Source organism: Schistocerca gregaria, chromosome 1, assembly GCF_023897955.1.
Source record: "Schistocerca gregaria isolate iqSchGreg1 chromosome 1, iqSchGreg1.2, whole genome shotgun sequence".
In the NCBI taxonomy this organism is placed as follows: domain Eukaryota; kingdom Metazoa; phylum Arthropoda; class Insecta; order Orthoptera; family Acrididae; genus Schistocerca; species Schistocerca gregaria.
This window is the reverse complement of record NC_064920.1, coordinates 889,224,067-889,238,476: the sequence shown is the minus strand read 5'-3', so window position 1 is coordinate 889,238,476 and position 14,410 is coordinate 889,224,067. Positions and strand designations below refer to the sequence as shown.

The following is a 14,410-nucleotide window of genomic DNA, read 5'->3' as shown; positions in this document are numbered from 1 at the left end:
ATAAAGTAAGTTATAGTGCGCCTATATACTACTGATATGATTTATTCCTACATCAAAGTCACAAGTGTCACTAATTTATCCAGTGTATAATGCTTCCGTTTTAGTTACTTGAAAATGGCCTAAGGCAGAAATTGTTGAATCATATATGAAATAAAGAGAATGGCAGCTGAAGGTATCACGAAATCTTTCAAAAAATTTCCATATGTAACGAATTGCAAACAGGTCGTAGGCAGAAAGGTCAAGCAAGTGAGAAATGGGTAATGTTGATATTATTATTAATCTCCGCTTACACAGATTGTTTAATACGAGCATTGGAGACGTCGACGGCATGATGCATCGGTAAAACCGCTTGGTCAGCAGTTACTCACAGGCGTTCCTGTGGAATCTGAGCAACGCGTTCCTGTACACCGACCTTGAGATCAAGTGCCCCTGGTAAACGCGTTCTTTTAGATATCCCCATAGTCAAAAGTCACAGGGATTCAGACCCGGTGATGTTTCAGGCCATGTATCTGGAATACCTCTGGAGATAACACATTGGCTGCTTGGAGGGTTGGGTTAAGCAGATCTTTCACTGGACGAACGACCTGAAGTGTTGCCCCATCTCGCATGAAAGCATTAGTTTCCACACAGCTACGCTCTTCCAAAACCGGAATCAGATGCTATACAAGGAGGTTTCGGTAATGTGCAGATGTCACGGTACACCTGACAGGCCCTGTGAGTGTATTCTTCTCAAAGAAGAACGGACCAAAATAAAGGTGCTTGTGAATCCACACCACATAGTCACATACTGCAGTGGCTCCCTGTGCACAATACGTGGTTTAACACTACCCCACAGTCGGCAGTTCTGTGCATTCGCTGCCCCCTCTAGTGTAAAGTGTGCCTCGTTATTTCATAGAGTATTGTCCAGCCACAGGTCGCCAACTTCGATTATATTCAGAACGTTGCTTCGGATAATACACCATCTGAATCTTGCAGGGATGCCAGCGCAATACTTTCCGTACAGTTGACCATGGGGTGAACAATTCTCGTGACACTCTACGAGTGCTAGAACTACACGGGGAACGTACTGCATGTTCAGTTACAAATGATTCAAATGGCCCTGAGCACTATAGAACTTAACATCTATGGTCATCAGTCCCCTAGAACTTAGAACTATTTAAACCTAACTAACCTAAGGACATCACACAACACCCAGTCATCACGAGGCAGAGAAAATCCCTGACTCCGCCGGGAATCGAACCCGGGAACCCGGGCGTGGGAAGCGAGAACGCTATCGCACGACCACGAGCTGCGGACTGTTCAGTTACAGCAATAGCAACCTCGTCAATAACTTACACGGGATAGAGCGTCTTCCTCTTCACGATGCCACGCCAAGCTCACCCGTGTTTTAAAATTTGACTATCATCTTCTTTAAACCATTTAATATCATCAGGCGTCTCCTCTGACCTTCCAGTGGGCCATACTCTCTCAATGAAACTCTGTACTGCTACCGTTCCCGTGCAGCAGTTTCACCAACAGCTCACGGTCTCGCTTCTCGATAGCCATACTGCTCACTTAACGTTATGGTTTGTCAAATGACAGCATGGATGCCATACCGTCATAAAAATAGTGTCCAGCGTCAGATTTGTACGTGGTGGCTAAAATCGGAACTAATTATTTTCCATCTTAAATCGGTTCCGCACTAGCACATTAGCACACGTACGAAGTCTCTCTGTCATACGATAATTACAGCCCATACTGGACGTTCGTGAGCAGCTACACTTTAATTATCACCACCCGGTATCAATACAATGTCAAGATTTAAGTAAAAACATTTGACGACATTTTTATGGTAATACTTTATTATTGGACGTAATATCCAGGTCCCATTGACGGGACTTTAAGATAACTGGGTACAAAAACATGTGATGCAACGACCTAAGAGTAGTGCTATGGTGCTATGATTTAGTAAATCATATTCCTTAGGCAGCGTTACATTCTGGATCTTTCGAAACGAAGCGCACCTTTTCTCCGGGAAGAGCATAGTCTTGCTGTACAACGTCAACAACGCCGAAGCGCTGCTGGTCGTGCTCATACATGTGAATGGAAAGTCATCGTCAGGGATATGTAAGAAGCGATCAGTGCAGCAGCACCGCCGATAAATAATCTGCAGGATTTACTATAAAGTATAACTGCAGAGACAACGACGAACACTTTTAAGATGTTGTAGGACTACCTTGTAGTGGAACTTTGCAGCATACGCGTTGTCAAAGTAAGTAGAAGCGCCGGGACTGCGCGGGAGACTTCTGGAGAGGCCGGTAACTCATCAGGCCGCTTCAGCTTCAGCTTCAGTGCGGTCTGAATACGGCCAATCAGCGCGCGCACTCTTCCCAATTCGGTCCGAGAGCCTTTTTCGCTCCTCGTTCTGGCTGCAGCCAGCAGCCTCCCGAGGCAGGCACAAAAGCGGTGACAACCGGATTTATTGGAATTCGTGCCGCAGGCCCCACCGGTACATCTCTATAAATGGGCAGATGAACAGACGACCAATGATACCATCCAGCAACCATTTGTGTGCTGCCTTGCCTTAGAATTAGCTGGGATTTCGATTTGCTTCAGTGTATCTCAGCCTTATGGTTATAATAATCCATAAAGACCCTTTACAATTCCAAATATTTATTACGAAGCCTACTGGCGAAATGTCTTAATCAGATTTTTGCTATACACTTAGAGTTTGTCACAGGTTTAAATCGAAATGGGTTTGCGTTGTAATGTTGTTGCATTAATTTGATGTGAAAGCGGTGCTGATAGACAATAAAAGCGGGTTAAAAGCTGTGAGCTATCTGAGGAAGTTAACGTTGCATTACTGAGCAACTGTTTCACCAGGTATCCAGTCTAGCTTACCAAATTTCCAACCAGACTAACAGTAATTATAATCTTTTAATAGTCATACGAAAACCGGAGATACATATATAAAAAAAGAGAATTTAAATAAAAAGAAATAAATCAGTTTATATTTGGAAATTTATTTTAACATTAATCATTGAAATTTCAGCATATTAGACTTGAGTCATAACTAAGCTGCTGCCTTTTTTAGGATTGTGAAAATGTGAATTTGTAATCTTACGGAACACATCAAATAGGGATCCAAGATTGGGAGACTGCATACAACACTACATTCATCAAATAACACACGAAGAACATTGAAACATATGCAAGAGGAAGTTAACCACAACCAACCGATTCAATTTTCACCCAAAGAAGTTACGTTTGTAGCGCAATCCTGTCCGTCATGTAATTACCACACCCTGGTATACTAAATTCATACTAACTCTCTGTGAAATCTTCCCGAAAAGAATAGCTGAGGGCTACTTTGATGATTACACCACATGCTTCACGTGGTCAACTTGGTTTACACAAAGAGTGTAACTCCACAATAATTTTGATAATTAAAATAAATTAGATCGAAAAGCAATTTACAAAAGAAAAACCTCGAACTGGTTACTATCGTCTTACTATTAACCTGATGGGTCAAACAACTGTATAAGCACGTGGCACTGGTCTCACAAAGTACACCCCACGTGGGTTGAACGTAAAGAAAAGCTGCTATATTGAAAAATATTGGCAAGACGAGACGTTATAATCTCACGAACATTTGCATATAAGATTGATGATCTTAGTTACAGTTACTGATCAACACGTGGTTCCACTTTACTCATAAAGTAGTGAGAAAGCAACTACTGGAAGATATTCTGAAGTTGTCACTCGTTGCAATTTAAGATAACATTAGATATTTTAGAGCTAAAACCTGAAATAAAGGTGGTTAAATTTTCAGTTAGGCTGAACTTAAGAAATCCATTGTCCTGCGGACTTAGCAGACATGCGCTTAGCCGGAGATCTTACCACTTCAGACGCTCGCCGCGGACAGACTGCCCTGCGCTCCTACCAAGGGTGCTTTCGTGTACAAAACGGAAGTGGCCAGAGGGGGCAGCTTCCTATACCAACATGACAAGGGACGGACAGGACAGTACTAAGGATAGAAACCTCTTTGCTTTTAGAAAGCGTAGCTACCTGTTCCGACGTTGGTCCTACTGCTCTCTAGCAGACAGGCTTGTCTGCTACCATCAAGCATGCAACTAGATATACATTTGCTCATTCATTCTTTCACACAGAAGGGAAGGGGGATGACAGTATCTTATCATATATAGTATATAAAAGAAAGCGGATGTAGGTTCCGTATGAGACTGTGTGACATGAATTGCATATAAACTTTAAAGTGTAGTAGTGTGACAGATCGTTCTTGTTTATGTGTAAAAGTAGCACGTTCCACTGCTCAGTCTCCTCGCAGATAGTCAGAAACGCCACAGTAAATTTACAAGAGGAGTTTATGCCGTAAATGACAACAGATTCAAGAAATTAACACGAAAGGAATCCAACAGAGACCTTTCAACGTGTTACTGGTACCGTGCCGATGGATGAGATACTGTGAAACAAACTCTATATAAAATGACTATTCCTCAAGGGAAGGCGCCTTGTATATCACGGCTTATTGAAACAAAACCCGGCTTACAGACTCAACGGAACCTAAGAATAAATATAGAAGAGATTCAACAGTGCGTTCCTCTTTTTGGGAAAAGTACAAGAAATTTTTGGAGGCGGAGACAGTTTTCAGTAAAGGGACGAGTGGGAGATTAAGAACAGTGGCGGTCGGTTAACATGCGCTAAAGTTCTACAGTACACTGTAAATACCGCACTAAAATTATGCCATTTCTCTTCGAATACGTGTCAGAAATCGCTCTAGAATTATGCCGTTTCTCGTGAATGCGTGCCGGAAATTGCACCAATATAACGCTATTTCTCTCTGAATGCGAGCAGGAAATCACACCAAAATTACGCCGTTTCTCTTCGAATGTGTTTTGTACCACTCTCAATATAACAAGGAACCAGCGTCGAGTACCTCAGAGACGGGACGCAGCCGCCTGTTTTCGTCTGCACATGCTCTGATGTGACGTTATCACTCGCGGCACTTTGAGTGCGATGTTGTTCACACCACCAGGTCAATATTTTTCTTTGAAAAAGTGCGCGTAACTTAGTGAGCAAGCATACAGTATGAGAGATCCTTGAGTACTGGTTGACACGATGGCTTCGTGGACGAGTGGTCGTGCGCGCGGACTGGCAGCTCCCTAGTCCGGGTTAAGTGAAAAATTTAAATGTATTTAAACAGTTGAATTTATGTACATAAAATTAATACGTTCAATTTAGTTACGATTACTACCCTTGTATGTCAAAATGCTATAGGCCACCACATTGTAGGACACTGGTAAAAATGAATTATAAAATTCAAATATATTTAAACAGTTAAATTTGTCCACACAAAATTAATACATTCAATTTACATACCATTGCCATTCTTGTATGTCAAAAGGCTATAGCCAACAAGTGGCACAACATCGACAAAATTTTGCACGAGCCGCCACTGACTACAGATATGTGAGGAAAAAGAAATTGGAAATTTGTGGTGAGATCTTATGGGACCAAACTGCTGAGGTCATCAATCCCTAAGCGTACACCCTACTTAATCTAACTTAAACTAACTTATGCTAAGGACAACACATACACCCATGCCTGCGAGAGGACTCGAACCTACAACGGTGGGCGCCACGTGGACCGCGCGGCTATGAGAAAAATATCGATCGTGTAAGACAAGACTTCGAACGTTCCCCCCGAAAATCTATCGATACCAGGTACGTTGTTCAACAGTGTACAAAGTTCTGTCCCTTGCATTTCCCTTCACACTTAAAAAGGGTACTGGTGTAGGCACTGAACCGAGACAATAACAGTTAGGAGTTGACACTCTGAAACCAAAGCCTGCGGATGAAATATTCTCACCTGATTTCGCTTCACGCAAAGAAAAGGACCATTTATAATCGTATCGTGGTCAGTTTTCTTGCTTCTTTTATTATGGAGAGACACTGAACAGCAAATGATTTCCTGGACCTTTGATAGAATATGTGATACCACGGTGACAAGCCCTTCAAACAACTACAGTTACCCACCTGGATGATACACCACGACATTGGGAACTACAAGTTTGTTAGTGGCTAAAAGGAACATTTTCAGAATGGGGCATTGGACGGGGTCACTCATTTCTCTGGGTACCTCATTCACCAACTATAAATCCTTTTGACTTCTATGTAGCGGGTTGCGTTAAAGATACTGTATACCTAAAAACGGTGAGGCATCATCGTTCTGAAGTGCAGAGTTACTAATGCCACTGCTGGATGAGGGTCTGCTGCAGCGAACACGGCACAAAATCGTATACTGTCTAAAGAGATGTATCAATTGCGACAAAAAACCTTAATATACGTTTGTCTCATTCTGCAATTACTTTGTTTGTGTGATAAATTTATGAATTTATAAAGAGAGTTATTGGCTCATTGGTGACTTAGAATGAATTCTCTATCTATGCGGAGTGTATAATGCTTTTAAATGTGTGTAAAATTAAAACTCTGGGTTTTACCAGTCATGTACACTGCTATTCCATTGTCCAGGAAACGCAGTTACTATTAATCGAATTCCGGCTCACCCTACAATTGTAACTTGACACATGTTATCGACAATACGTTACTATTAGTTAAGCATAATCAAGAAACAAGAACTTTGCAGAAGTCTAGAAGAGTCCTTCTTGGTTGGTTGCTGACGGATAGAACTTCAGCTCTTCCCCCGTTCTCCTACCCGTCAGTGCATTTCACTGGTCAAGGCGTGGGGTGGACATCTTGTTAAGCAATTCTTTTAGTCAAGAAATTAATAAACCCAGCCAATCTATATTAAGCCCAAGCTAGAAATGAGAGTACAAGAATGATTAAAGTTCTTCTAATAATTTCCGGGTATGCAGCCGGATCCCGTCGACATTCTGCCACGATATTTCGGCCCAGAGACGTCCGGCCATCATCAGGTGAGTACACAACTACTGAAGAGCCCAGGTGCAGTCGCGGTATTTATACCGATTCTCGCGCACGTGTTGACATGCGCGGCATAGCCGAGTTGTACGTGCTGCCCTCGGTGGTGAAAGTAAAAGATCATCTAGTCATTGAGTATCGAATGACGCTGTCTATTCCGCTATGAATGTATAATTTTAATAACAGGATTCCAAGTTTTATCCAGTTGAAAGCCGTTGTCACGATTTATAAGATTATCGGAAAGACGTATTTCCACTGATTCCTTGATTACGGAATCCCAAAATCCGGAAACCGGAGCTAAAATTTTTGTTCCATTGTATTCCATTGAATGTCCCAATGAAATACAGTGCTCTGCTACTGCCGATTTTGACGGTTGCCACAGACGGGTGTATCTTTCATGTTCTGTACATCGTTCATGGACAGTTCTTGTCGTCTGGCCAATATATGCAGAGCCACATTCACAGGGAATTTTGTAGACGCCTGCTTTCTTCAGTTGTAAATCGTCTTTAACGGATCGATTTACAACTGAAGAAAGCAGGCGTCTACAAAATTCCCTGTGAATGTGGCTCTGCATATATTGGCCAGACGACAAGAACTGTCCATGAACGATGTACAGAACATGAAAGATACACCCGTCTGCGGCAACCGTCAAAATCGGCAGTAGCAGAGCACTGTATTTCATTGGGACATTCAATGGAATACAATGGAACAAAAATTTTAGCTCCGGTTTCCGGATTTTGGGATTCCGTAATCAAGGAATCAGTGGAAATACGTCTTTCCGATAATCTTATAAATCGTGACAACGGCTTTCAACTGGATAAAACTTGGAATCCTGTTATTAAAATTATACATTCATAGCGGAATAGACAGCGTCATTCGATACTCAATGACTAGATGATCTTTTACTTTCACCACCGAGGGCAGCACGTACAACTCGGCTATGCCGCGCATGTCAACACGTGCGCGAGAATCGGTATAAATACCGCGACTGCACCTGGGCTCTTCAGTAGTTGTGTACTCACCTGATGATGGCCGGACGTCTCTGGGCCGAAATATCGTGGCAGAATGTCGACGGGATCCGGCTGCATACCCGGAAATTATTAGAAGAACAAATACGCCGGGAAAATTTCAGAAGTCACATGATTAAAGTTGGCCGGCTGGAGTGGCCGAGAGGTTCTAGACGCTACAGTCAGGAACCGAGCGACCGCTACGGTCGCAGGTTCGAATCCTGCCTCGGGCATGGATGTGTGTGATGTCCTTAGGATAGTTAGATTTAAGTAGTTCTAAGTTCTAGGGGACTGATGACCTTAGTTCTAAGTCCCATAGTGCTCAGAGCCATTTGAACCATTTTTTGATTAAAGTTGATGTCAGTGATTGCCGTAGCTATTTACTGTATTTCCCTATCAAATTTTTCTTCTGGAACTCTGTTTAAAATGTAGTTGGAAATATTATTAAGTCCAAATTGAGTTGAGGCCAGTTGAGCAGGGGAGAGAGTCAGCACCAGGTGATTAAGAGCCCCAGGTATAAATGAGAGTCATTGAAGTTAACGTCAGCGATTGCCACAGTTAATTACTATATTTTCGTATAAAATTCTTATTTTGGATGTCAGTTAGATTGTTTCAGAGTCTGGCCACTAAGATGGGCTGCAGGCCTTTTTTAAGGCCAACACCGCTAGGTAAAGGAAGAAAGCAAGTATAAGTTTGGACCATACACTGCGTGCAGGCTAAACTCCACCAAACAGGCGTTGTCTGTTTTGTGTCGTAAATGACAGAGTCCCATCAAATAGTGATTTCATCGTGGACTGTCTGCTGGTATCAAGAAGGTGTGTCGCGAGCAAACAATGAAAGAGGGCAGTACCGAGTGTCCTATGCAGGAAGCCAATATTCTGAGAAACGCTAGAACCGAAGCATTACAAAGAGAAGACTTGTGATATGGAGAAAGACTAGAAGCTATCCGGCTCTTTTCTGTTTAGGAGCACGGCATCTGCTGCCGTCATGCTGGTGCCAAGGTAATTGCCTTATTGTTGACTCTGCTAACAAACAGTAAGACTGCTGCCATTGAATAACATAAGTAAAGTCTAGAATGGCGGAAGTCAAACAATTGTGTTACATGGAGAAGATCTGGTTAGTTAAGACCCTTAATATGACAAATAGTGGGAGTCAGAAGCTGCTTGTTTCTGAACTCCATCACTAAAAACCCACACAGCTGGTTAACAATGTTTAAACTGAGTATGGAAGAGGTATTGTTGAATTCTTAGATCAGACCAAATTGGTCGACACTTGGAGTAATCACTACCATTAGTGCTCAAAATCATGCACAAGGCTCACACTTGCAATAGATAGGATTTTATAGCGATCATTGTCTCATTCAGTAGCTTTATGAAACTCCCTATTTTATTATTCTGTGAGTTACAGAACCCCTGTTTCACTTCTGCTACGGCCACAACAGCTTAATAAGTTAAATTCGTTATGATATCCGTTGGGCAACATCTGTAATTCAATTCTCTTGATTTCGTGGAGAGCGGTCTGATTATGAAATGGTTCAAATGGCTCTGAGCACTATGGGACTTAACATCTGTGGTCATCAGTCCCCTAGAACTTAGAACTACTTAAACCTAACTAACCTAAGGACATCACACACATCCATGCCCGAGGCAGGATTCGAACCTGCGACAGTAGCAGTCGCGCGGTTCCGGACTGAGCGCCTAGAACCGCTAGACCACCGCGGCCGGCTAGATCTGATTATCGGTAAGGTGACCCAGCATAGATCTTTCTGACGTCCGCTGGGGTATGTCAATGGCTCAGCCATAACCTCATAGTCTTCACTTACGAAAAATTATTCCTCCAGAACAGATCGAGATGAGCGCGGAGAATAGTTCAAAGAAGAGAAATTACGGACTAAGCGGACTTTTTTTAAAAAAAGTCGGTCATGTTGCTGCAGAGGGACAGTCTAACATGTACAGTAGCGGAGAGTGCCTTAAGAAATGCTGTAACGTACGTGTATATCACCCTTATAGAGGTAAGAGTGCATCTGGAATAAAAACGTTTTTATCTGTGAAGAGCACATACTGCGCTGATAGCGTAGTATTAAGAACTGCACAAATGAGATTATGGGAAAAAAACTGCCGTATGTAGAATCACGATTCTTAATGAAGTATCGTCACAATAATGAATTAACGAAATTGAAACAAAAAAAATGAAAATAAGAACTTGCGTCTTTTATTGGTTGGCAGTGACTTGGGTAAGACAAAAAATATTGTATTTATAATAAAAAATATTCAATTTTAGACAGAAAGAAGTGCAATAATTAGTGTCAGATCATTAACAAGGCAGAAAAGGAACAATTTTTATCAATGATGCTCTTCTCTGGTTTGCAGTCGGATGTACGACTCAATACGACATTTCAGTGGTTCGACTGGCCGCTGTCTTTAGTAAAGATGCTTGCTGCTGAGTCTCGTTGAAATGATGCCAAGCTGGACCTGGCACCCACTTTAGGCTAGCAAAGAATACTCTGTGACTGTTGTTTTTAAAAAGGCAAGATAATTAGTTGCAGATGTCGCACCAAACGTGAACTAAAAGTTTATGTTGACAAATGGAATGAAACATGCCAAATAACTATACTTTTTTAACAAGGGTACACCGTCCATGCAACAATTTCCGAGACCGAATTTATTCCTGGCGCATGCGCGACGTCAGCGCAGTAACTACGTGGCAGCTTGAACTAACAGCTGTAAACAATAGATGTCCATTCGGCAAGTCAGTTGCGAGAAGGCAGTATTAGGCAGTGCACGTGCGACAACAGTGAGTCAGTGTTGGCGTGTCACAAACCGCTGTGGTGCAATATCTCTAAATCAAGTGTTTGAACCTTCTTCACAATGTTTTGAACAGAAGAGAAAAATGTGTGCGAAGTTTGTCCAATGCCTTTGACTCCCAAACGAAAGCAACGATGCGTGGACGTCTGTCGCAACTTGATTGAAGTGCTAAACGCGAACAGTTCTTTCCTGGATAAATTCAAGAACGGTGACGCCACTTGATGTTATTGGTGCTACATTATCACAAATTGATTAATTTGCAGAAATTAACATGACGGTTCCACGATTTGACGATGTAACCAACGTTTAAGCCAATGCGACGCGCCAGTTGGACAATATCCCGAGGAAGGACTTTTCTGAAAATTTCACATAGGTGTATGAACGAAATGTGCATTGTAATCAAGAGGGGAGAGAGACTATACAAAACACTTCAAGGATTAAAAACACCACCTTAGCTTTTCTCTATTTTTTACTAATCCTGCCGCGAAACTCCTTCGACTGATGGGGTAGGAACAGAAGGTATGGTTTCATGGGCAGTCAAACAGGTGACAGACAGGGGGTGGAGAAAAAAATAGAAACACTGCGAGAAATGGATGCTTACACATCAGGGCAGATGCCAGCCAAGCCTGTAGGTTGTGCTGTTGAATTTGATCGCCAACGTCACCTGTGCAGTGCCCTCAATACGTAGCGATTATCAGTCATAGTAAGAACAGTTTTCTATGTGGTTCTGAGTGTAGCACCTCGGAGCTAAGTGAATTCGAGCATGGGCAAACTGTTGGTGCTCGTTTAGTGCGTGCTTCGTAACCAAGGTAGCATAAGTGTTTGACATTTCGAGAACCAGCATATCCAATATTTACACCATATACAGGGAAAAAGGAGTAAACATCATCCACCATGTCACAGGGCGGAAGAAACTGCTTGTTGAGTGCTCGTGACTGACAGTAAATGAAAAGGCTTCTGACGAAAAATGATAGAACAAAAGTCGCAAGTGTCACTGCACAACTGAATGTCCCACTGGCGAACACCGCCACCACCAAAACAAAACGAAGGGAATTATAGAAGCAGGATATTTCCGTGCAAATTGGAATTTCAAAATCGTTCTCCATTAATGCAAATGCTCTTAACAGAAAAACGTAGTGCTGCAGCCACACAACCTAGATTGTGTAGCAATGGACGGAAGTCATTTGATCGGATGAGTCCTGTTTCATACGGTTTACAACTTCTGGCCAAAATTACCTCCCAAAACGGCACGGGTTCGGTGATAATTTGGGCCGTCACATTGTACTATTGTATGGATCCCATGTTTACCCTCTAAGACAACATTATTGCCAGGGATTATGCAACAATTTTGGCTGATCAGATCCGGACCACGGTACAATGTTTGTTCCCCAATGCTGATGCCGTGTCCTAAGAATACAGGGCCACTGTTCACACAGCTGGTATCGTTCAAGACCACTTTGTGAGCACGAGTACAAATTGTCACATCTCCCCTAGCCACCACAGTCACTAGATCTCAGTATTATTGAGCCTTTGTGGTCCGCTTTCGAGAAAATGGTGCTTGATCACTACCCACCTCCATCGCAATTATACTTATATGGATATGGTGTCTGTTCTTTCGGACATGTCCACGACCTTCTTCTTCAGTGCAGATGCACACATATTACCCGAACTCTTACGGGACTTGGTAAGAATGTCTTCCACGAGTAATAAGTGTGTCGGGTAGGGACACTATAAATGTAAGTATGTGGACATACAAGGTGAGAATGTGGGTCTCGCGGGAGGCGAGCGCGAGATAGTCCCTGCAGTCGCACTATCCTCTGTGCCCTCGGTGGCTCAGATGGATAGAGCATCTGCCATGTAAGCAGGAGGTCCCGGGTTCGAGTCCCGGCCGAGGCACGCATTTTCACCTGTCCCCGTTGATATATATCAACGCCCGTCAGCAGCTGAAGGTATTAACATATAATTCTAATTACATCGATATTAGTCGAACTTGACACTATTTTGAAGGGATAATCGCACAAGATTCCCTTGAAAACCATACGGGAACTGTATTTATCCAATCGGAGACGACTGGAAACTTTTTAGAATGGCAAAGGGTTTCCTACATACTATTATTCTTGTTCATGTGTTGCGTTTTTGTCTTTCCATATATTTATCTGTATTTTGCATACATTCTAAGACACAGAAACGAAGTACCCAGAGGAATCACTCGAATAGGACCCACATCGGTAGATGTGTATGTACAGACGAACAAATGATTACAATTTCAGGAGATTCGGATGATTTATTCAAGAGGAAGAGATTCACACATTGAGCACGCCAATAACGCGTTGGTCCACCTCTGGCACTTTTGCAAGCAGTTATTCGGCTAGGCGTTGATTGACAGAGTTGTTGGATGTCCTCCTGATGGATATCGTGACAAATTCTATTTAATTGGCGAGTTAGATCATCAAACTCCCCAGCTGGTTGGAGGGCCCTTCCCATGATGCTCCAAACGTCCTCAATTAGCTACAGATCCGGCGTCTTAGCTGACCAAGGTAGGGTTTGGCAAGCATGTGGACAAGAAATAGAAACTGTCGCCGTGTGTGGGCGGGCATTATCCTGCTGAAATATAAGCCCAGGATGGTTTGCCATGAAGGGCAACAGAATGGGGCATAGAATATCGTTGAAGTATTGCTATTCTGTAAGGATGCCGTGGATAACAATCAGCGGGGTCCTGCTACGAAACGAAATGGCACCTCAGACCATCATTCCCGGTTGTCTGGCAGTGTGGCAGGCGACAATCCGGTTGGTATCCAACCACAGTATGTGGCGTCTCCAGAGACATCTTCATCCTGGAATGTCACTGACTGGAGTAAAATTGTCTTCAGTGATTAGTCCCGCATCGAACTGAGCCCCAATCACCAGCGAAGAAGTGTCTATAGACGCTCCAGACAGCAATGGGATACGAGCCTGGCTGTCGCCCGCCATACGGCCTGAGAACCGGGAGTCGTGGTCTGGGGTCCCATTTCTTTTCATAGCAGTACACGGTGTTTATAAATGAATATCGAGGTTTTAACGCTTTATAATATTTGTTATATTAAACTTACAGTTATCAATGAAATGTCAAATGAGGGAGCAACTCAAACAGTTTTACCAAGAACTTATAAATGTTAAATGTGAGCACCATTTGTCACACGGCACACATCAGGTCTGTAGCCGAGTTCTTCCCAAACTTTGATAAGTGTGTCTTCAGTGATTGTAGCAACAGATGCTTCAGTCCGGTTTCTCAATTCAGGGAGGCCTGCTGGTAGCGGAGGCACGTATACACGGTCCTTGATGAAGCCCTAAAAGAAAAAAAATCGCATGGCGTTAGGTCGGGTGAACTTGGAGGTCATGCAAAGCAAGCCCTGTCATTGGGCTCCTTGCGGCCTACCCAGCGCTTGGGCACAGAACTCGGCTTTAGACTTGATGAGTGCCGTGTGACAAATGGTGCTCACATTGAACATTTATAAGGTTCTTGGTAAAACTGTTTGAGCTGCCCTTTCATTTCACATATCATTTATAACTGTAAGTTTAATCTAATAAATATTATAAAACGTTAAAATCCCGATATTAATTTATAAACACCCTGTGTTTCTTTACTTTTCATCCGCGGCACCCTTACAGAATAGTGCTACGTCGA

The 14,410-nt window shown here is 42.8% G+C and overlaps 1 non-coding gene across 1 annotated transcript; it reads left to right on the top strand.

The window, feature by feature from the left end:
• Positions 1 to 12,567: 12,567 nt before the first annotated feature.
• Trnat-ugu (transfer RNA threonine (anticodon UGU)) lies at positions 12,568 to 12,642 on the top strand. The gene has a single exon. It is a non-coding gene; the product is annotated as a tRNA-Thr (tRNA).
• The last annotated feature ends 1,768 nt before the right edge of the window (positions 12,643 to 14,410 follow it).